Source organism: Psammomys obesus, unplaced genomic scaffold (genome assembly GCF_907164565.1).
Source record: "Psammomys obesus unplaced genomic scaffold, mPsaObe1.curated_primary_1811, whole genome shotgun sequence".
Classification (NCBI taxonomy): Eukaryota; Metazoa; Chordata; class Mammalia; order Rodentia; family Muridae; genus Psammomys; species Psammomys obesus.
The window spans coordinates 15,121,763-15,146,316 of record NW_026596091.1 but is presented as its reverse complement, the minus strand read 5'-3'; the positions used below and the strand labels follow the sequence as shown (position 1 = coordinate 15,146,316).

The 24,554-nt window shown below is 37.7% G+C and overlaps 1 pseudogene; it reads right to left on the bottom strand.

Annotated features, from left to right (window-relative positions):
- LOC129691654 (60S ribosomal protein L5-like) overlaps window positions 1–24,327 on the bottom strand; it is a 29,237-nt pseudogene extending 4,910 nt beyond the window's left edge.
- Between the last annotated feature and the right edge of the window lie 227 nt (window positions 24,328–24,554).

Below are 24,554 nucleotides of genomic sequence, written 5' to 3'. Positions count from 1 at the left end.
TTTATGTATTGTTCCACTTTTCAATCTTTTAAATTATAGTTATTTATTAATTTATTTGTTATATAGACTCATATAAATCACCCTTTATTGAAAACCGATGTTTGTCTTACACAATATATCCTGATTACAGTTTCCTTTTTCCCTCTCAGCTCCTCCTCCCCTCCCATCCCACCTGGATCAACTCCCTCTCTGCCTTTCATTAGAAAACAAACAGCCTGCATACAAATGGAATAAATCGTAATAAATGATAAAAATTAAAACAAAGAGTTCAAAAAAGAAAACGAATAAGCTTCTGAGGGATAAAAATAAAATATATAAGATAGAACAAAACTAACACATCAAAATTGGACAAAACAAATGAACATGAGGAAAAGAATCCAGGAGAAGGCATAAGAATAAGGGACCCACTTTTTCAAATATTTGGGAATCTTAAAAAAAAAACACTAAACTGATGAGAACTGATAGACTAAGTTCAGAAAGAAGGAGAGGAGGACCTCCCCTATCAGTGGACTTGGGGAGGGGCATGCGTGAAGAAGGGGGTGGGAGGTGGGATCGGGAGGGGAGGAGGGAGGGGCTTATGGGGGGATACAAAGTGAATAAAGTGTAATTAATAACAGTTAAATAAAAAATTAATAAAAACCCACTAAACTGGAAATAAGAATGTGTATGCACAGGACCTGGCTTAGACCTCTGCAGGCCCTATACCTGCCACTTCAATCTCTATGAGTTCAGTTGCACTTTGGATGTATTGATTTAGAGGGCCTTATTTTCTTCTTGGGTGCTTCATGCCCTCTGGCTCTTCTGTTTGCTTCCTCTTCAGCAGTGTTCTGTGAGCTCAGAAGAAAAAGATTCGATAGAGACATCTTATTTGAGGCTGAGTGTTCTAAGACCTCTCATTCTCTGCATAATGTCTGGCCATGGGTCTCTGTATTTGTTTACATTTGTTACAGGAAGAGGCTTCTCAGATAATCTCTGAACAAGATACTGTTCTATGAGTATAGCAGAATGTCATTAAAAGTTTTTACTTTATTTTACTATTTAGAACAGTAGTATTATTTTGTTTTTCCTTAGGTGCTCGGGTAACTAGTCATAGTTTCTTGGTTGCCCAGGTAGTGTCAGGAATTATGAGCTCTATTTCAAGGAGTGAGCATTCAGCCAAAGCAGATCTTGGTTGGTTATGTCCACAAGCTTTGGGCCACCATTACCATAACGTATCTTGCAGATAGGACACCATTATAGACCAAAGGCTTGTGTTTGGCTTGGTGTTTATGTTTTTCTTTTGGTAGCATGCAGAATCTTTTTTTGTATCAAAGGTGTAAGAAAATAAGGCTTAAGGATCTATGTAGGCACCAACTTGAATTCTCCATGTTCAGTCAGTTGTGTAAGTGTAGTCTTTGGCAATGGGGCCTTGCGGTCAGTTTGTGGTGAGCCACCTATAGTCTTGCCAACAGCCTGGGTAGTTTGGGAATTTCCATGGCACACCTTTGGCCAACAACTCAATTAGATTTAACCTAATTCCAGAATTGGAAGCTTCATTTGGTGACAAGAGATAACGTATCTTCCTCATTCTACTGTGAACTACTTTGTGCCATGTACTTGGTCTTGTTTTTCTTTATGCCTCCTATTTTTAGAATCTTATTCTTCTAATAGTCATAAAATGTTTAATGACTATTGAACTAACACAGTAATTTACAAAGTTTTGGGGATTACTAATAATGTTTTCTCATTTATTATCTCATTTAATCTTTCAGATAATCTAGTAACTTAGCAGCATGTTAACTAGATATGTGATTAACCAAAACAATGTAGTATTTAATCAAGCATAATAGCACTTTCCAAACTTGGCAATGTATCAAGATCACCAGGAGAGTTTTCTTCCAATTTAAAAGTCAAATTGAGCTAAGTATTTGTATGCTACAAAGTATAGTAGATAGAAAGGTTACTAAGATATATAACATCTTTTAGACCCAGTTAACATTTTGCTTTTTAATGTCACGATTTCATTTAACAGTAGTTTGAAGACAGCTATTAATACCATTCCAAATCCTTTACTCTTTTTAGTGGCTCTTTTTTTATGTCAATATATCATAGGTATTATATTAACTAATTCTGTATTTGATTTTATTTGCTGGAAGTAAATTTTCTGCTTTGTGTTTATTTGTGTCTTTCAAAGTAAACTGAAGTGATAAATTCTGGTATATATGCACATATTTGTTTGTGTGCTCTTAGATATATTTTATATATCTTTATGTATGTTCTACATTTGTCCTAAGGATATTTAGATGCCATATTTCTCTATGTGGATGGTGTATCTCAAAGACATATGGATTTAAATTATTGATGGATATTGCTACCAGCAATATCAAATTTTTATATCAATTTGATCCCACTGCTACTTCTCACCAGATGTAATGTCCAGCTTTATGCCAACTGTGAAATTAGCATCTACTTTTAGTTCTAATTGAAGTTCTTTCATTAATTACAAATTCATTTAAGCCACTCTTCTCATATTTACTGGCCGTTTGTTTATGAGCACATGTGTATGCCAGCTGTTATAAATATATATATTTGGTCCATTTTTTCATTGTTAGATTTTTTAATGTATTTCTATAACAACTCAAGAAAAATAAAAATTAGCAAAATTATTTAAAAAATTAATAAAAATGATTTCCCAACAGCATTTCCAGTTTGTTCCTTGGTGGAATATTTCCACTTAAACACATAGGCATTTGTCTCTTTCCTATATTCTTTAAGATTTTGGTCTTTAGACCCAAGAACTAGGCATCTACAATTTTAGAAAACCTCCGTAGGTGATTTTGTGTAGCTGACCACACATGGAGTTGGAAGGCATTAGCTTCTATAGCAGACATGAACGAGTTAAGTCCAAAAAGCTACATTACTAGAGAAGATATTTTGGATCACCGCTACAGAAGAATCATGGAAACCATGACTCTCCCAACTGGGAATCCTTTTCTCAAGGGTGTTAATCTGGAAGCTATTTTCCTGACAAAAGGATCATGGCTATAAAAACTCTGCTTGGCACCATACTGTGGTAGAAATATAGAAACTTTCCAAGAAATGCAAAGAGCTACAAATGTATTCCTAGGGGAACTTCAGAGGAGAGATTTTTGTGAACGTTTGGAGATGCAAGTGTTCTCTGCAATAGTGTGGGCCAAGTGAAGATGAGATCAAGAGTTACCAGTCAGCTATGAAGACTGTCCAGTAAAACTAATAATAAAAGGGGCATAATCTTGTAGATGGGAAATACAGCCATAAGCTGTGATGATTCCTTCATAATAAAGGCATACTCATCAATATTGTTATACATTATCATAGCTATTGCATACGGTAATAATTATTATAGCCACACTTTAAATACTTTGATAAGTACCTACATAAACGGGCTGCCTATGGAATAGCTACTATCACTTGTTTTGGGGAAATAAATGGGGTTTAAAGGGACTGTGTGATTTTTCTCCCAGACTTCTAGAACAGCAAGAAGGAATAAATATTAAACAGTGTAAAGAACATGTTCACGTAACTTCCAGTACAGTCTGCTAAACCTCAGTGTATTCATTATCTCAAAAATCAAAATAAATTACAGGAAGTTATCCCATATGATGAGTTTAGACTCTTGGAAATAGTACTTCTCCTCTTCATATTTTTTTAAATTCTGACTCATGAATAAAATACAAATCTACTAATATTTTCAGCCAATTTAGACAATTTGAGCATTTATATGAGACGTATTATCTATTTTTCTTCTTGTTCCTCCTCCTAGGAAATAATATTTATCCAAATGTGTCTGTTATATTTTGTGACTCTTAGGTAAGATCTTCCTAAAATTGTTTTCTGTTTTCTTTGTACTGTTTATTTTCTATTTAGCTAAGTAGTAGTTAATGGTGCTTCCTCTCTCTGTGCAGTGATGAGAAAACTTGACTTGGATCTGTTGGATGCAGACTTTTGTTCTATTTATTCTGTATTCTACAACTGTGTCAAGATGGATCGGCAGAGTGGATGTCTAAACTTGAATGCCTTTTTGCAAGTATTTTTCATCTGATCTTCAGTGTTGTCTTCACCAGTCACGTGGTGGTGGTGCATTCATTTAACCCCAGTGCTCAGGAGTCAAGGACAAACATATCTCTATAAATTTAAGGCCAGATTGGTGTACAGAGCTATTTCTTAGACAACCACGGCTGCACAAAGAAACTCTGTCTTGAAACAAAAACATAGTTTTTTTTTTCCTATATTCTCTATTCATTTTTCTCAGTAGCAGTCACATAAGGCACCCCACTGTTGTGCATCTGAATTTTTCAATGGATTAGAAACTGTGGCAAAAAATGAATAACTGGTTAGCGTGATTCCCTTTATAGTGTATGACGGCTCACTAAACGGGCCATTATTTAGACTAGAAAACAGAATGAAGTGTCCCATTGGAAAATGGAGAGACTCTGTTTAGAGATAGTGGCTGGGCTATAGAGCTGCTTCTGGGTTTAATATGTCTGCAGCTTTATAAACTGAGTAGATAACTCAAAGGGTATGGTTTTTAATATGAAATATCAGACAAAAATCCAGGGTATGGTAGCAAGAAGACTCACAAGGGTTAAGAAAGCTTTGCACAGGACTGTACAATGAATGAGATATGGTTTGAGACCAGAAGAAATAGAGACTTATGTACTGAAAGCATAGGTCTCTTGGAAAGGTTAACTTCAAAATGCAAATTCATTTCTATAAAGAAGTTCTAAACTCATTCCTTGGCTTTTAATGATAAGGAGAAATAAAGGGCATGTTTATATGTTCAGTTTATTTATCTCTGTTAATATTCCTGTATCCTATTCACAAAACAGGATGAAAGTAAGAGGTATAATGCAGAGGTGACATTTGAGAATTGCAAAAACAAAACAAAACAAAACAACCCCCCCAAAAAAAACAACAACAAAGATTGGGGGATACTCAAGTTTAGAAGAAATAACTAATGAAGAAGGGAAGGTGTTGAGACCAAGTCATAAAAGGAAGTTTCACTGGTATCAGTAAATATAGATTTTGTTAGTGTTGTTGTGAATAGACGTGCCCCAAAGTTCAGGTGGTGAAAACTTAATCTCTAATAATCTCTAATGCCACAGCATTATAAAGTACAACCTAGTAAGAGGTGATAGGCTCCCAACCTTCCTGAATGGATTAACATATCAGTCTTTGGCTTGTTTAAAATTGAATCTGTTCTCTTTGCTTTCCATATCTTGCATGCATTTTTGCCCTTTGCAATCTTTTCATGACACACTATGAAGACTCTTACAAGTGAATATTCCTAGCCTTTGCGTTTCTTATCCAGAGTTCTTTATATGGTGAACATCTGACTTGGTCAATTTAGGAAGGCTATATTCTGATGACTCTTGCATCTGTTTGCTTAGGTTGCCACTCCTCAGAGTACTTTTGGAGGAAGCTCTGTGGCCATAGATGTGTGCATGGTCTAAAACCTATAACAACTTGTAAAGGGTAGGGATGGTAGAGAAGATACAGATCTCAGAATCTAAGGAATTCAAATTTTCCTTTTATTTTTTTAAGCTTATGCTGCCCTTCTGTTATTTATTTGTAGAGGATCTAGGTTCGGGTGATGCTTGCTCTTTGGTTGGTATTTCAGTCTCTATGAGCCTCCGTGGGCCCAGGTTAGTTTACTCTGTAGGTCTTTTTGTGGTGTCCATGACCCATATGGATCCTTCCATCCTTTCTCCCACTCTTTCACAAAACTTCCCAAGCTTGTCTATTGTTAGGCTGTAGATCCCCGCATTTGTGTTCTTCAGGTGATGGATGAAGCCTCACAGAAGACCGTTGTGCTAAGTCCCTGTCTTCAAATATAACAGACTAGTGTCGGTGGTTGAAGAAAAGACAGAAAAAATATGGTGTACTTATACAATGGAATATTACTCAGCTATTAAAAACAAAGACATCATGCAATTTGCAGGCAAATGGCTGGAACTAGGAAAGGTCATCCTGAGTGAGGAAACCCAGACTTAGAAAGACACACATGATATGTACTCACTTATAAGTGGACATTAGCCATAATGTATAGGATAACCATGCAACAATCCACAGACCCAAATACACTGAGAGCCCAAGGTAGGATGCTTGAATCTCATTAAGAAAAGGCAATAAAATAAACATTAAAGTGAAGGGAGGAAGCAGTGTAGTAGATGGGGTGGGGAGGGTAATAGGGATAGTGATCAAGTGTCATGAGGGCAAGGGAGGAAGAGAAGGAAGGTAAGGACCGGAAGAGAGAACGGAAATTCTCTGCCACAGGGGAGGCCCGCAGGAATCTATGCGTTGATCCTAGCAGAGATTCCAAGTGGTAGGGGATATGGAGTATGAAATTTCCACCTCCTATAGATTAGTGGAACTTCCAGTGGAGGAAGGGGGATGCCTACTGACCCAAAAAGCACTCAATCCAAAGCTTGTTTTCCCTATAGGAAATGCTGGATGAAAATGGAGCAGAGATTGAGGGAATGGCAAACCAATGACTGGCCCAACTTGAGACCTGACTATTGAAGATCCCAGCATACAGTTGTCTATAATACACGAAGATCCAATACTACTACCTGAAACATGGAGGGGTGTACATACAACATGGCTTCCTGCCATGAGTGTGGGAGGCACAGTGTCATAATTTGCATTACTTAAATGTGGTTGAAACCACACTGTATATTATAAACATGTGGCTGAAATAAAGGCATTTTCCCTTCAATGCTTTATTTCTTCATCTATTTCTTGGCTTTGTCTTGCATTGGCTATGTGCTCTATTTCGCTTAGTTCTGGATTTTGAGACCACAGTTCTACTTTGGGCTAACCTGATGGTCTTGATTACTGTTTGTGCACATTTAGCTAAACTCCATGTGAGGCTCCATGTGAGTTTAGCTAAATGATTATACATCTCTTTTGACTCCATCTTTGGAAAAGTGAAGTGTGTGCAAGAGACACAGTGTCATTTTTTTTTTTAACTTTGAAGCTCCAAAGGGTCAGCATGTAGTTCTGGTGGTGAGGATGGGTGTGGAGAACAGCTCCATGATGCAACACTGAAAAATAAAACAGAAAAAGACCTGGATCTATTTTGGAATCCTAAATAAAATTCTTTGGCTAATAGCATGCTTTATCTTTGCTTGGCTCTTTGTGTATATTAATCAAATGGGTGGAACTAAAAACTGAGAGGACATATGAGTCATTCTCAATTAATGCTTTTCACTGTCATTTTAAAGTTGCTGGTTAATGTACTCCTCAAGAGCCAGATGAAAATCATCACATACTGCATGATTCCTTTATGAGAATTCTGTAGAAAAAGCAAATCCCTAGAGACAGAAACATTAATATTCTGGTGCTGAGGATGGGAATGGAGAGTGACTGAAAATGGAATAAGGTTTCCTTGCATAGACATTAAACTAGTCTACAAATAGATGGTGGAAATGGTGACATGGTTGTAAATTCTCTATAACTGAAAATCATTCTTTTTTTTTTCACTGAGACTTTAGGAATAGGAATTTGGGGGGCTGTAGAGATGTCCCAGTTGCTTAAAAAAAACTTGCTAAATAACTGTAGGCATTGGAGATTTAATCTCCAGAACACATGTGAATGCTGAGAAGTTGTAGCCAGCCACTTTTATTTCCAGTGTTTAGAAGGCAGAGATGAAAGAGCCCTGAAATAAGCTGGGGAGCTAGCTGAATCAGCCAGTTACCGGTTCAAGGGAGAGACCCTGTCTCAATATATAAGGTGAAGAATAATCAAGGAAGATATCTACATCAATCTCTGACAGCTACACCCACACACTTGTACTTACACACATACAAATAAGTGTACATACACATACCATGTAGTTTACATTCTATTTTTATACACACAATGTATAATATTTCTTTGTTCTTAAGAAATCACATTATGGTAAGGCTCCGTCCCCAGGCTATTAAAACTAGTAAAGTTCTTGGATTGTTCCAGAATCTCAAATTGGACAGCACTCTGCTACTAAAGCAGTTCTAATGGGTGGCATCAGTCCTATTCGCAAAGCACTCTGTGCAAAGTGATGATTATATCTGCCCAAGTCTGAAGAACAGTGCGATCTGAACTTCTGAAGCACGGTTGGATTGCTTTTTACTAAACGGTTATTTTACGAGCAGGTGAAGTGCATTTGAGTTAGTGAAGTTTCTTCCATGATTCTGAATAACCTTAGCAGCAATGAGCGGGGATGAAGTAAGTCCTTTTACTACATTCTACAGGTAGTAAAGATGCAGAAGTGTCAACCTGTAGAAGGAAAAATCAGGAGTCAGATTTCATGAAGAGACAGAAGGTTTTATTTTTTAGTTTTACTTGAGAGAATGAAATAATGTTTCATTATTTCAGAAACCCAGAATGACCAAGTACATCAAGAATTCAGAGCTTCATCACGGCTCTTAGAAGCAAGTTTGATGGGATGCACACACCATGTGCTTGACTTTTAATGCTAAAGAAATGGTTATTACAACGTATAGCTGAAACAATTAGAGGATGTTTATAAAGAAAGGGAAAAAACTCAAAGTTAAGAAATTTTGTACTGAACATAGACCTACAGCCTGAAAGAGGCTGTCAGTTTGGACTGATGACTTCTAAGATTTCACCAATTCTATAACGCACAAACACACTCTCTTTCTCCCTCTCTTGTGTGTGTAAAGCAATTCATAATATACTGTATTATAACAAAATATAATTATAAGAGTATCTACTTTTCTATCTCTGCCTACTAATTTATTCTTTGTTGCTGTTTTTAACAAGACTTTGAAGTGTGTGTGTGCACTTTTGCACATATATGCATGCATTGTAAATAAGCTGATTAATGCTCATTGTTTTTTTAATATACAGAATTATTATCTATAGTGATACACAGGGCTTCACTGAATATACGGATTTAAATCTTTAATATTTTGTCTAACTTTAAGCCTTACTTTCAAATATTATCAGTTTCTTTTTTTCTAATAAGTTATGTAACACAGTTACAAAACATGGGCTTTTCTAAGAGATTTTCTGATCAGTCTGTGTAACTCAACTATGGTTGGCAAAGGCATCGAATAATGTAATCCTGAGAGAGCTTCCAGTGAAATGCAACCAGAAACATTCTCTGTCTTCTTCACGCTCAAAGAATTTATATGGATGTGCAATGGTGATTTCATTAAGATGTTCATTGGAAATGCACACAATAATTGTTATGTTTGGTTTGCACATGCTTTGGTCATTTTGCAGAGTGCTAGCAAGCACCTACAAGGTGGAGTGTGGATTTATTATCAGGGAAACATAAGTTTGACTTTTGTCAAACTAGAAAATTTGAGAAGTGTATATTTTGCTGGTGCTAACTTTCTTTCTTTTCATTTTTTTACCTTTATTAATTATACTTTATTCAATTTGTATTCCTGCATAAGCCCCTCCCTCCTCCTCTCCCAATCCCGCCTTCTCTCCCCGTTCTTCACTCATGCCCCTCCCCAAGTCCATGGATAGGGGAGGTCCCTCTCCATCCTTCTGATCATAGTCTATCAGATCTCATCAGAAGTGGCTGTGTTGTCATCTTCTGTGGCCTGGTAAGGCTGCTCCCCCCTCAGGGGGAGGTGATCAAAGGGCAGGCCAATCAGATTATGTCAGAGGCAGTCCCTCTTCCCATAACCATGGAACCTACTTGGACTCTAAATTGGCATGGGCTACATCTGTGCAGGGGTTCTAGATTATCTCCATGCATGATACTTGGTTGGAGTATGAGTCTCTGGGAAGACCCTTGTGTTTAAATTTTCTGGTTCTGTTGCTCTCCTTGTGGAGTTCCTGTCCTCTCCAGATCTTACCATTTCCCACTTCTTACATAAGATTCCATGCACTCTGCCAGACAGTTGGCCATAAGTCTCAGCATCTGCTTTGATAGTCTTGCAGGGCAGAGCCTTTCAGAGGCCCTCTGTGGCAGGTTCCTAACTTGTTTCCTGTATTCTTCTTCTGGTGTCCATTCTCTTTGCCTTTCAGAATGGGGATTGAGCATTTTAGTCAGAGTCCTCTCTCTTGATTAGTTTCTTTAGATGTACAGATTTTAGTAGGTTTATCCTATATTATATGTCTCTATGAGTGAGTATATACCATGTGTGTCTTTCTGCTTCTAAGACAGCTCACTCAGGATGATCCTTTCCAGGTCCCACCATTTACCTGCAAATTTCATTGTTTCCTTATTTTTCATTGCTGAGTAATATTCCATTGTGTAGATGTACCACAATTTCTGCATCCATTTTTCAGTTGAGGGGCATCTGGGCTGTTTCCAGCTTCTGGCTATTACAAATAAAGCTGCTACAAACATGGTTGAGCAAATGTCCTTACTGTGTACTTGAGCCTCTTTTGGATATATGCCTAGGATTGGCATGGCTGAATCTTGAGGAAGCGCTATTCCTAGTTGTCTTGAGAAAGCGCCAGATTGATTTCCAGAGTGGTTGTACAAGTTTACATTCCCACCAGCAGTGGAGAAGGGTTCCCCTTTCTCCACAACCTCTCCAGCATGTGATGTCACTTGAGTTTTTCATCTTGGCCAATCTGATGGGTGTAAAGTGAAATCTCATGGTCATTTTGCTTTGCATTTCCCTAATGGCTAATGATGTTGAACATTTCTTTAAGTGTTTCTCTGCCATTAGATATTCCTCTACAGAGAGTTGTCTGTTTAGCTCTGTTCCCCATTTTTTAAGTGGATTACTTGGTTTATTGCTTTTCAGCTTGTTTAGTTCTTTATATATACTGGATATTAGTCCTCTGTCACATAAAGGGTTGGTGAAGATTTTTTTCCCAATCTGTAGGCAGTCGTTTTGTTTTGATGATGGTGTCCTTGGCTTTACAGAAGCTTTTCAGTTTCATGAGGTCCCATTTATTGATTGCTGCTCTTAGAGACTGTGCTGTTGGTGTTCTCTTTAGGAAGTTTTCTCCTGTACCAATGAGTTCTAGGGTATTCCGTCTTTTTTTTTTCTAGCCGATTTAATGTGTCTGGTTTTATGTTGAGGTCTTCGATCCACTTGGACTTCAGTTTTGTGCAGAGTGATAGGTTTGGATCTATTTTCATTTTTCTACATGTAGACATCCAGTGGACCAGCACCATTTGTTGAAGATACTATTTTTTTTTCCATTGTATGGTTTTAGCATCTTTGTCAAAGATCAGGTGTCCGTAAGTGTGTGGGTTTATTTCTGGGTCTTCTGTTCGATTCCATTGATCCACCATTCTGTTTCTATGCCAGTACCATGCAGTTTTTATAACTGTTGCTCTATAGTACAGCTTGAGATCAGGGATGGAGATACCTCCAGAAGATCTTTTATTGTAGAGGATTGTTTTAGCAATTCTGGAATTCTTGTTGTTCCATATGAAGTTGAGAATTTTTCTTTCTAGGTCTGTAAAGAATTGTGTTGGTAATTTGATGGGAATTGCATTAAATCTGTAGATTGCTTTTGGTAAGATGGCCATTAATACTATGTTAATCCTTCCAAGCCATGAGTATGGGAGATCTTTCCATCTTCTGATATCTTCTTCTAATTCTTTCTTCAGAGACTTGAAATTTTTTTTCATACAAGTCTTTGATTTGCTTGGTTAGGGTTACTCCAAGGTACTTTATGTCATTTGTGGCTATTGTGAATGGTTTTGTTTCTCTAATTTCTCTCTCACCCCTTTTGTCTTTTGTATACAGGAAGGCTACTGATTTTTTTTTTTGAGTTAATTTTATATACGGCCACTTTGCTGAAAGTGTTTATCAGCTGTAGGAGTTCCCTGGTTTGGGGTCACTCACGTGTACTATCATATCATCTGCAAATAGTGATACTTTGACTTCTTCCTTTCCCATCTGTATCCCCTTGATCTCCTTCAATTGTCTTATTGCTCTAGCAAGGACTTTCAGAACTATATTGAAGAGACATGGAGAGAGTGGGCAGCCTTGCCTTTTCCCTGATTTTGGTGGAAGTGCTTTATGTTTTTCTCTGTTTAGTTTGATGTTGGCTGTAAGATTGCTGTATATCGCCTTTACTATGTTTAGATATGTGCCTTGTATCCCTGATCTCTCCAAGACTTTAAACATGAATGGATGTTGGATTTTGTCAAATGCTTTTTCAGTATCTAAGGAGATTAATAATAATTTTTTTTCTTTCAGTTTGTTAATATGGTGGATCACATTGATGGATTTCCATATATTGAACCACTCCTGCATGCCTGGGATGAAGCCTACTTGGTCATAGTGGATGATATCTTTGATGTGATCTTGTATTCGGTTTGCAAGTATTTTGTTGAATATTTTTGCATCAATGTTCATAAGGGAGATTGGCCTGAAATTCTCTTTCTTTTTTGGGTCTTTGTGAGTTTCAGGTACCAAGGTGACTGTGGCTTCATACAATGAGTTTGGTAGTGTTCCTTCTGTTTCTGTTTTGTGGAATAGTTTGAAGAGAACTGGAGTTAGCTTTCTTTGAAGGTCTGGTAGAATTCTGCGCTGAAACCATCGGGTCCTGGGCTTATTTTGGATGTGAGAATTTCGATGACCACTTCTATTTCCTTGGGGGATATAGGACTATTTAATTGATTTACCTGGTCTTGATTCAGTTTTGGTAATTGGATTTGAAAAAGTGAATGGAATTTTATGTAAGAAGTGGGAAATAGCAAGAGCTGGAGAGGATAGGAACTCCACAAGGAGAGCAACAGAGCAAGAAAATTTGAACACAGGGAACTTCCCAGAGACACATACTCCAAACAAGGACTATTCATGGAGATAACCTAGAACCCCTGCACAGATGTAGCCCATGGCAGTTCAGTGTCCAAGTGGGTTACATAGTAATGGGAAGAGGGACTGCCTCTGACATAATCTGATTGGCCTGCTCTTTGATCACCCCCCCCTGAGGGGGGAGCAGCCTTACCAGGCCACAGAAGATGACAATGAAGCCACTTCTTATGAGAACTGATAGTCTACGATCAGAAAGAAAGAGAGGAAGACCTCCCCTATCAGTGGACTTGGGGAGGGGCATGCATGCAGAAAGGGGAGGAAGGGTGGGATCGGGAGCGAAGGAGGGAGGGTCTTATGGGGGGATACAAAATGAATAAAGTGTAATTAATAATAATAAAAAATTAAAAAAAGAAAATTGTCCATTTCATTTAGATTTTCAAATTTTGTGGCCTATAGACTTTTGAAGTAAGTCCTAATGATTGTTTGGATTTCCTCAGTGTCTGTAGTTATGTCCCCCTTTTCATTTCTGATTTTGTTGATTTGAATGGTGTCACTATGCCTTTTAGTTAATTTGGCTAAGGGTTTGTCTATCTTGTTGATTTTCTTAAAAAACCAGCTCTTGGTTTCATTGATTCTTTAAATTGTTTTATTTGCTTTTAATTGATTGATTTCAGCCCTGAGTTTGATTATTTCCAGCCATCTACTCCTTTTTGATGTGTTTGCTTCTTCTTTTTCTAGGTTTTTTAGGTGAGCCATTAAGTTGCTTGAATGAGCTGTCTCGAATTTCATCTAGAAGGCACTTTGTGCTATGAACTTTCCTCTTAGCACTGCTTTCATTGTGTTCCACAAGTTTGGGTATGTTGTGCCTTCATTTTCATTGAATTCTAGGAAGACTTTAATTTCTTTCTTTATTTCTTCCTTGACCCACCTGTCGTTTAGTAGGAAGTTGTTCAGTTTCCATGTGGGTTCAAGCTTTTGCTAATTCTGTTGTTGTTGAGGTACAGCTTTATTCCATGGTGATCAGATAGGATACAAGGGATTATTTCAATCTTCTTGTATCTGTTGAGTTTCGCTTTGTGACCAACTATATGGTCTATTTTGGAGAAGGTTCCATGAGGTGCTGAGAAGAAGGTAAATTCTTTTGTGTTTGGGTGTAAGGTTCTGTAAATGTCTGTTACATCCATTTGATTCATGACCTCTTAGAGACATTGTTTCTTTGTTTAATTTCTGTTTTGTTGACTTGTCCTTTTTTGAGAGTGGGGTGTTGAAGTCTACCACTATTAATGTGTGGGGATCTATGTGTGGTTTAAGTTTTATCACTGTTTCTTTTACAAATGTGTGTGCTCTTGTATTTGGGGCATAGATGTTCGGGACTGTGATGACTTCCTGGTGGAATTTTCCCTTGATGGGTATTAAGTGTCCTTCCCCATCTCTTTTGATTAATTTTGGTTGAAAGTTCTATTTTATCTGATATTAGAATGGCTACTCCTTCTTGTTTCTTGGGTCCATTTGCTTGGAAAGCCGTCTTCCATCCCTTTATCCTCAGGTAATGTCTATCTTTGTTACTTAGGTGTGTTTCTTGTATGCAACAGATTGCTGGGTCCTGTTTACATATCCATTCTGTTAATCTGTGTCTTTTTATTGGAGAATTGAGTCCATTGATGTTGAGAGAGATTAATGACCAGTGGCTGTTAGATCCTGTGATTTTTGATGTTGGCTGTGGTCATAAGTTTGTGTGCTTGGTTGCTTTTTGTTTTACTGTAGTGAGGATAATTGTTTCCTTGAAATTATCTAATTTTCTTGGGTTGTATTTTCCCTTCCAGTGTTTTCTGTAATGCTGGATTTGAGTGTAGGTATTGTTGTATATATATATATATTTTTTGTCATTGAATATCTTGTTTTCTCTGTCTATGTGGACTGAGAGTTTTGCTGGTTATAGTAGCCTGTACTGAACTCTGTGTTCTTTTAGGGCCTGCATGATTTCATAGTCTCTGTTGAGAAGTCAAGTGTGATTCTGATGGGTTTGCCATTATATGTTACTTGTCCTTTTTCCCTGGCAGCTTTTAGTATTTTTTCTTTGTTCTGTATACTTACTGTTTTGATTATTATGTGGCGGGAGGATTTTCTTTTCTGGTCTAATTTATTGGGTGTTCTGTAGGCCTCTTCTATTGGCCTCTCCTTTAATTTGGGGAAATTCTCTTCAATGATTTTGTTGAAAATATTTTCTGGGCCTTGGAAGAGGGAATCTTCTTATTCCTCTATTCCTATTATTCTTAGGTTTTTTCTTTTTATATTGTCTTGAATTTCTTGGACGATCTGTGTCAGGAATTTTTTAGATTTAACATTTTCTTTGACAGATACATCGATTTCTTCCATTGCATTTTCCACACCTGAGATTTTACCTTCCATCTCTTGTAGTCTCTTGGTTATGCTTACCTCTGTAGTTTCTGTTTTCTTCCCTAAGTTCTTCCCATGATTTACTCCATTTGCGTTTTCTTTAATTTTTCCAATTCTATCTTCAAATCTTGAGCCGTTTTGATGATTTCCTTCACCTGTCTGACTGTATTTTCCTGTTTTTCCTTCAATTCTTTCAGCTGTTTGTTTGAACAATTCTCTGTTTCTTTCATTTCTTTCAGTGATTTAAGTATTTCCTCTCTGAAGGCAGCAAACTGTTTGGCTGCAAATTCCTGTATTTCTTCATGGATGGCCATAATCTGTTTTTCTTTATTTTCTTCTATTTCTTTACAGATGGCCATAATCTGTTTGTTTTTATCTTCCTCTAGGTATTTACAGATTTTATTTGTTTCCTCTGTTATCCTCTTCATGAGCATAGATGTTAGGTCATCTTCTTGAATTTCAATTATGCTGGGGTGTCTAGGGCTACTTGCCCTTGGATAACCGGGATCTGGAGATGCCATATTGCTCTGTCTTTTGTTGGTTGAGCTTCTACACTGTCCTCTACCCATTGAGCTATCTTAGGCGTTTGGAGTTTGTTTCTGATGGTTCCTGGGATCCTGTGGTGGAGAGAATCCTCTTGGCAGGAAGATGATTTTTTCTTAAGGAAGCCTACTCAGCTTTTTGGGTATAGTCATTGTATGGCAGGTGTTTTTCAGGAGTTGCCACAGTTCACCTCAGGCATAGAGATCTGAGTGGTAACTGTGGTCCTTGTTAGCTCGAGAGGGCTCTTCTCTCACCCGGAAAAGTCCTGGAGGCAGCTGTCCTGCTTCTGCGTTTCTTGCTGTAAATTTAGTGAGCTGCTGCTGTAACCTGTGTGTCCCTTGGTTTGGTCAGTTTTGTTAGGGATAACTGGTTGCCCCTTAGAGCAGTATCTGGGGGTTGATCTCAGGGTTCTGGGACTTTTGTAGGTCTGAGGTTGGGGCTTTGTGCCCCAGTACCGAAGTGGTATTCTGTGGTGGGTGAGTACCGCTCTTCTGGTAACAGCAGGCTATCTGGTGTACAGCAGGTCCCTGGGTTGGGCCAGTCTGTGGGACCTTTTCCAGGGATATACTGGGTGGCCTAAGTCTGTCCCTTTTGCTTCATTCCCTGTGGGAATTTCTCCCAACAGTGACTCCAAGTCTCTGATGCCCTGGGGCGCACAGTTCTGTCTGTGAGGAATAGTTGGTATGGTGCAGATCTCTGGGCTGGTGGCGAGCCCATCTGCTAGTATGCGGGATCTTTTCCAGGGGTATACTGGATGACCTAATTCGGGTCCCCATTTTCTTCCTTCCCTGTAGGGTTTACTCCTGACAGGGACTCCCAGTCTGTGTTGCCCTGGGGTACACAGCTCTGTCTGTGCCAAAGAGCTGGGTGTGCAACAACTCTCTAAGGCTTGTGGCTTGGGCCCAGATCAGTGATGGCAGCTCAAACCCACAGGTCTGTGAGACCTTCCCCAGGCAAAGCCTGGGTGACCCAAGTCAGCACCGTTTCCTTCCTTCCCTGTGGGGCCCTCTTCCAAAAGGGATTCCCAGTCTCTGTTGCACTGGGGTGCACAGCTCTGTCTGTGCCTGAGAGCCAGGCTCGCAGCAACTCTCCGGGCTTGCAGCTTGAGCCCAGTTCAGTGATGGCGGCTTGTACCAGCCAGTCTGTGAGACCTTTTCCAGGGAAAGACTGGATGACCCGTGGCCAGTCCTGCTGTCTTCCTTCCCTGTGGATTTTTCTTGCTACTGGGACTCCCAGTCTCTGGTGTTTTGGTGCCCACCATTCAGCCTGTGAAGGTGATCCGGACACGCACGCGTGTGGTTCTGGTCTGGCAACCTAGTGCCTGTGCGACCCGGGATCTCTTCCGGGTTCTGGCTGGGTGACCTGAGAGTGGATTAGACTGATTCCCATGCTGTGGGGGTTTCCTCTCACCTGGGAAACATGACTGCTGTTGTTTTAGGGCCCAGAATTCAGTCTTTTGGTCGCTGTACAGAAAATGTTGTCAAGCTCCTCAGATGCAGTGTTCTCCTGGAGCTGCCATCTTGTCCCCCATCCTGGTGTTATCTTTCTAGATGTCATATAACTAATGTGCCTAAAATTTTCTTCATAGAGTTCAAAGCAACTTTAAAACTTTAATGGATTTGTCTTCAGGTCTCACACTTTGAGACTCAGGAAATTTTGACGGTTTGGCCCTTCTACTCTATTTGTAGTAAGATTAACCAGATAAACTTAACCAATAGAATTTCACTTCTGTTTCTCTGCCTCTGTCTTTTTCTCTTTCTCTTCAAATTCCCATATTCCTAGCTTGCTTTTAATATGACAGATGATAATAATAACATCCATGTCCTAGTAAACTTTCTTGTTAAATTTATTTTATACTCTATGAATTGTACAAGGTCTGTTATGTATGTGTCTGCAATGAATACAAGTGTATGATTATGTATGTGTGTAGCTATAATTGGACTTGTGGTCATTAAAGACAGATGTTAAAACAGTACTACCTTAATGGTTTTTAGCGGTAGAGCTAGTAAAACCAACAACATGGCTCAATGAAAAGAACTATAAGCCTCAAAAAAGTAAATTTGTACATTCCTGACATGCCGACTGAAAGCATGAATGCTGCTAGAATGGTAGTTCTCAACCTTCCTAAGGAAGTAACCCTTTAAGTTAGTTTCTGATTTTGTGTTGACCCCCAACCACAAAATTATTATTATTATTATTATTATTATTATCATTATTATTATTATTACTATTTTATAACTGCAACTTTGCTACTGTCATGAATCTAATGTAATGTTTTCCGATGGTCTTAGGCTATCTCTAAGAAAAGATCATTTGATCCCCAAAGGGGTTGCAACCCATAGGTTGAAATTAACTTTGTTAAAGGGTACTTGTACAAGTCCCTGATCATTAAAACTGAAGGCTCTATAATGTGAGGTCAAGGGCGGCAACAAGAAAATGATGGAGATAATGGGGAATATATAGAATTTTTTCTTTCTATTTTTTTGTCTACCTGATAGGCCCAGCTAACTGGATGGTTCACTTCCTCACTCAATTCAGTGGTCTGCATGCCAATCTTATCTGGAAACATCTTTATAAGAACATTGGATGCAATGCTTTGCCAGCTCTTTGGACATCTTTGCAGTTAGTCTATAAACAAAATAATCATTGACACCTTCATCCTAAATCCACTTGTATTCCGTACTTGTTTTACCATTACTACGTTGGTAGTTTAGCTGGATTTTGTAGTTATGCTTCATTTCCAGTTTTACCTGTGTATATCATATTAGAATTTTCTGTTATTGTCATCTTAACTTGGGAGATTCCAAACAAGTATGGGAGCCCATTTCATCTCCAAGAAGCTCATATAGTTCCAGCACTGTAGATTTGACCTAGTACATAAAAGAGCTTTTTTAAGATTTAACACAGATACAGGGCCACATAGTAGAGAAAACAATGAGCCTAGATGCATAGAAATCTACACAATGAATGAAATCACTGGCCAGAGATACTGGCCTCTCCACAGACCCTGATAGAATAACATGACAAGTAGGACATACTATGATAGTCAACTTAGTTGATTATATTCTAGGCAGTCACTTAAGGTTCAGCAGCAAGATGTTGCAAATAAAGGTCAGGATGCACTTAAAAAATCATATGAAAGTGCTCTCAGAATTATTTCTCTTCATGATAAACACACTATAAGACTATTAATGCACAAGCAGTTTGATGCATTTTAAGAAACCAGATGGTTGAAGAAATTTGCATGGTAAACTTCTGCTTCTAAGAAGAGTAGATATGTGAAGCGAGAAGAGAAAGCTAGGATTTTCTTTTACATAGAGATAGAACAAAGTGATTGGAAATGTGTCAACTTAACAAAATAGACTTTATTCTTAATTTTAGAATGTGAAACAGAATATGAAAATTAATAAATGTTGACAATTCCTTATAGCCACTTTTCAGCATCCAGGAACTTCCTGTGAAGTCATACAAACTTAAATAAACCCCAAACAACTTTTCTCAGTTAATCCCTCTTCTCTGACCACTCTGTCACTCCTTTGGTGATGACTTCTTTGGGGTCCAGGTTCTTGTTAATACTTGGACTAGCTTCTGTAACATCTCTTCAGATCTACTACCTTGGCTTCTGGACTTGGGTCTTGGTCATGAGATTTTCTTGGCTTTGATGTTATTTTTCATATTTAGGCTTTTATGAGGAGTGATGTACTGTTGCTCCTAATCCATCTCAATTGTAGTCATAGCTAAAATAGTTGTCCCTGTATTGTCCCTCAAGTTAAAAATGTTTGTCTGGAATTGACTGGACTGCCATATAACAATAATACCTAATGCTTATTTATGAAGTGTTGGTTTCATTCCGATATAATTTTATACAATCTTTATAGTAGCAATGAATTCTGTTACATGGACATTTTGGATCTGAGTTATATGGCAATAATATTTCTGGAAATGAGGTATTCATAGAGTGTAAAATGGAATAAAGAAGTTGTTTTCTAGGACCAAATATATCTGGGCACAGAGGTCTTTTCTGAAACTGACTCTCCAACCAAGGACCATGAATGGGTATAACCTAGAACCTTTGCTCAGACATTTCCCATGCCATCTCTGTATCCAAGGGGGTTTCCCTAGTAAGTGGAACAGGCACTGTCTCTGGCATGAACTCAGTGGCTGGCTCTTTGACCTCCCTCCCCACCCCCGAGGAAGGAGTAGCCTTGCTAGGCCCCAGAAGAGGACATTGTGCCCAGTCCTGATGAGACCTGATAAACTAGGGTCGGATGGAAGGGAAGGAGGACCTCCCCTACCAGAGGACTTAGAGAGGGGCAAGGAAGAAATAAGGGAAGGCAGGTGGGATTAGGAGGGAATGAAGGAGGGGGCTATGGCTGGGATACAAAGTAAATAACCTGTGATTAATATACAAAATAAAAATTATTAAAAAAATTTGAGAAAAAAAAGTTTTTTTCTGGTATATACCTGGGATCTTTAGAATATTTAATGTTGGGGAAATGTTGCTAATGTCATAGCATGTCAGATGTAGCATATATTATATCAATAATTTCTTCTGTAACTACCTTCTTAGGAAAAGGAATGTTTAATATTGTTAAGGGTATTTATATCTAATTTGGCAATCATGTGATTCTGTCTTTGTGTCTACTATTGTGTTGAATCACTTCTTGATTTGCATGTGTTGCAAATACTGTATCCTTGGAATGAAAGCACATTGTTATATTGAAAATTTTAGCATCAATGTTCATCATGGAAATTGGTCCATAAGTTATCTTCTGATTTGTTGTATCTTTTCTGGTTTTGGTAACACAACGATATTGGCTTCATAAAATAATAGGATACTGATCCTTCTTTTATGCTTTATTGAATATTTTTTTTAATTTTTAAATTTTTTAATATTAGTTACAGTATATTAATTTGGTATCCCAGCTGTATCCTGCTCCCTCCCAATCCCACCCTTCCTCCTTCATCTCCTCCCTGCCCCTTTCCAAGTCCACTGATAGGGGAGGTCCTTCTCCCCTTTCATCTGACCCTGGTTTATCAGGTATCTTCAGGACTGGCTGCAAAGTCCTCCTCTGTGGCCTAGCAGGGCTGCTCCTCCCTTGGGGGAAGAGAGGAAGAAGTCAAAGAGCCCATAATTAAGTTCATGTCAAAAATAGTCCCTGTTTCCCTTACTAGGGTACCCACTTGGATACTGAGCTACTGTGGGCTACATTTGAGCAGAGGTTCTAGGTTATATCCATACATGGTCCTTCATTGGAATAACAGTCTTGTAAAAGCCCGCTGTGCCCAGATATATTTGGTCCTTGTGGAGCTCCTGTCCTCTCCAGGTCATATTACCTCCCCCTTCTTTCTTATGATTCCCTGTACTCTGCAGAAGGTTTGGTTATGAGTCTTAGTATCTGTTTTGATACACTGCTACACTGCTAGATAGAGTCTTTCATAGGCCCTCTGTGGTAGGCTCCTGTCCTGTTACTTGTTTTCTCCTATATCTAATGTCCATCCCATTTGTATTTTTAAGTGAGGATTGATCATCTTACCCTGGGTCCTCTTCCTTGTTTATCTTCTTTAGGTATATAAATTTCAGTATGTTTATTCTATCTTCTAGGTCTATATAAATATATACCATGTGTGTCTTTATTGAATAATTTAAGAAAAAATTATATTATTTCTCTTGTAAAATTTTTAAAGAATTTGATATTGAATGTTTCTAGTCATATCTAGGGTTTTTGAATGAGACAATTACTGCTTCAATCTCATTATTTAGTATCATCTTTTAAACTTGTTTATATCCTTTGATTTAATTTTGATATGCCATGCATATATACATGCTAAGTTTATCCTATTATGATCTGATAAGATGGAAGAAATTTCAATATTTTTCTGATAGTAAAACTCAACATGTGACCTAAAGTTAACCTATTTCAGATAAGTTTCTCTAGGGTACTTAAATCAGTGCTTACTTCACAGCTGTTAGGTGGATGTTCCAATAGTATCTATAAATATCATTTGATCTGTAGTTTTGGTCTATACATTCTTTATTGATTATTTGTCTGTATGACAAATGAATTTGTGAGTATTGAATTCAACCACCATTACTACAATAGACCACTTACTGTGAGAAGTTGATGGAACACAAAGAAAACAGCAAGGCATCAAAGAAAATATCAGAATTAACGATGGATTTTCAGGGAAGCTTCACTTATGAACAGGGGATACAAAAAAAGGAGCAAGCAGACTATGGCTATTACAAGTTTTATTGTTATTAACAAAGACAAATATCAATGCTGAAATTGTAAATTTGTAAATTCTCACCCTGTTAGATATGATTTCTAGAATACTCAACATATATATATAACACACATATATTATTATATATTTATATATTATATATATATAACATATATATATATATAATCAACATATATATTTATTTCTCAATGATAGGATCAAAGTGAAGTATTATGTAGAAATGTGAGACTATCTGAATACCAGTTTTTAATGAATTATATTATTTTTACGTTGTTTTAGTTCAAGGTTTTTAAATTTTCCATTTGCACTTGACCTTCCTCTGGTAATAAATGCAAGTTTCAGGAATTTGGAACCACAGAAATATATCATACGCTATTTTATGACGGAGGAGAAAAGTTAGAAATAGTCAAAGTTTTCAGTGATGTTCTATGGCAATCAAGCTAAAATGCCAAGGCCAACCAAAATTATGGAAACCAGTTGTTAAACTATGATAACTATGATAAGAACAAACTGCTTTTACATGCATGGCTTTAAAGCAAGTGGCTTAAACGTCTTCTTAGATGTTAAGACAAGGAAATGTAACTGTGGAGACTGTGAAATGAGCTGATATTTTGAGCAAGCCCTCAAGCCTCTCTTCTGCCCTGTGCTGAGGGATGTGGGTTATCAAAACACAGACTTATATTTATCAGTGCAAGTGCAAACTGTTGTAAAAATATTCAGAACAGAAAATTCACAAGAAGCAGTTGACTGAGAATCAGTGGGTGAAGATTGTAATCCAGTATCTGCCTTTTACTAACTCTGTTTGTAAAAGCCAAATTATTACACTGAGTCTCAACATTTTTCTTTCAATGGAGATTCTATGCCAAGTGATTTGGATAATGACCCCATAGTCTAGTTTAAGAATAAAGTGAGTTAAATAAAAGCAATTTGTAAAGTTGTCCATTTAGATTGTTTTACTACTAATCATAATAACTTAGCGGTATGAGATTCAACAACACATAGCCATAAGGTATCTTTTAAACCTTGCTTTATAATTAAATCAGTATTAAAATGTTTGCATCTGGTGAGGTGGCTATGTCAGTAAGATGGTTGTTATGTCGTTTTATGTCTATCATTAATGTAAAATGTCAAGTAGAGTTGGAGACCCCAGTGTTAGGGACATGGAAACAAGAAGTTCTCTGGAAATTGTTGGCAAGCCAGTCCAGTAGAATCAGAGTGTTTCATTTTCAGTCAGAGATCCTACCTCAAAATCTAAGGTAGCACAATGGCCTAGTAGGTGTGAGTGCTAATCATGGTTATGGTTAATTCTACCAGATAAAAGGCAAGCCTCTGAGATATTTATGAGGGACGTTGTTCATTTTTTGATTTTAAGAATATGGACATTTTGTTTTATGTATGTGTGCAATACCTATGTGCCTGTCACACAGAGCTCAGAAGAGTGTATTTCATTGTATTTCATTGCTTCATGGACTTGAAGTTATGTATTGATGATTGTAAGCTTCCGCTTGAGTACTGGATATTGAATCCAGGTGATTTGTGAGGGCAACAAGGACTCTGAACCACTGAGCCACCTTTCCATACTTCTGATAAAAAAAAAAGATTCTCCTCTTCTTTTATAGTGAGATGTATTAAAAGCATAATAGAGTAGCCTGCTCCGTGAGATTTTTCTAATTACTTTAGGAGTTTGTTTTCTCAAAATATAAGAATATCATTTCTATTTCATGCTGTGTTTAGTGATGGAAATAAAGGCAACATATAATGTGTAATCTGAACTGTTTTGGTGCTGCTCATATATGCTGCCCTGCATCCTGCATGGATCTGGCCTTCTCTCAGAACCAAATAACGTAATTCTTATTCTTCCACTTACTTAGTAAGTGCCTCGAGGACAGAATAGCAAAAACTTTAAAAAGACTATGAGACGACAGACTGCATATAGAGTATATTTTTGCAAGTTATTGTCAATTTATGTTATTAAAGAAAAATACTGAACCTACCAAACTCACTATAAGAGTTATGGGGATATTTGCATGTCCCCTGGAAACAAACAAACAAACAAACAAAAAAAACGTTTTCTTTATTTTTTTTGTAAGAACTTATAAGAACGGAAAGAATATCAGACTAAAAAAGTCATTCTCACGAGGGCATGATAAATGAACAACGTGTCATGGAGGTAAAATCCTCTGATTTTACAGGGGCATTTTCCATTTACATGTGTGTTATTTCTTATTTATTTATGTCATTGTTATCTTCTGGGTATCCCATCTGAGAGTTTACTGTGTAAAGAAGTGCAATTTGTCAGGCTTGTACATCTCTGATATTTGAGAGCAACAGTGCACATTCGGCAGCCCCACAGGAGACTCCAACCCCTGTCCTTCAGCCGCTGGGACCAAAGCTCTGCTTTCATCTGAGCAGATGCGACAGTCATGTCTAGATCCCTGAACTGGAGTTAATATGTGCAGCTAGAGAAAGCATCCCCAGAAGGTTGAAGAGCCACTTTCTTCCCAGTTCTAGAACTTGCTAGAGTAGAATTTGGAAAGACTGGGTACTGTTTATAGCCTTTAAAATAATCTGTAAACTTGGGAAACTTATTATCTTGGCCTTAGTATGTTTATTGATTATGAACAGACACTGGATTATTTGATTATCAATTCT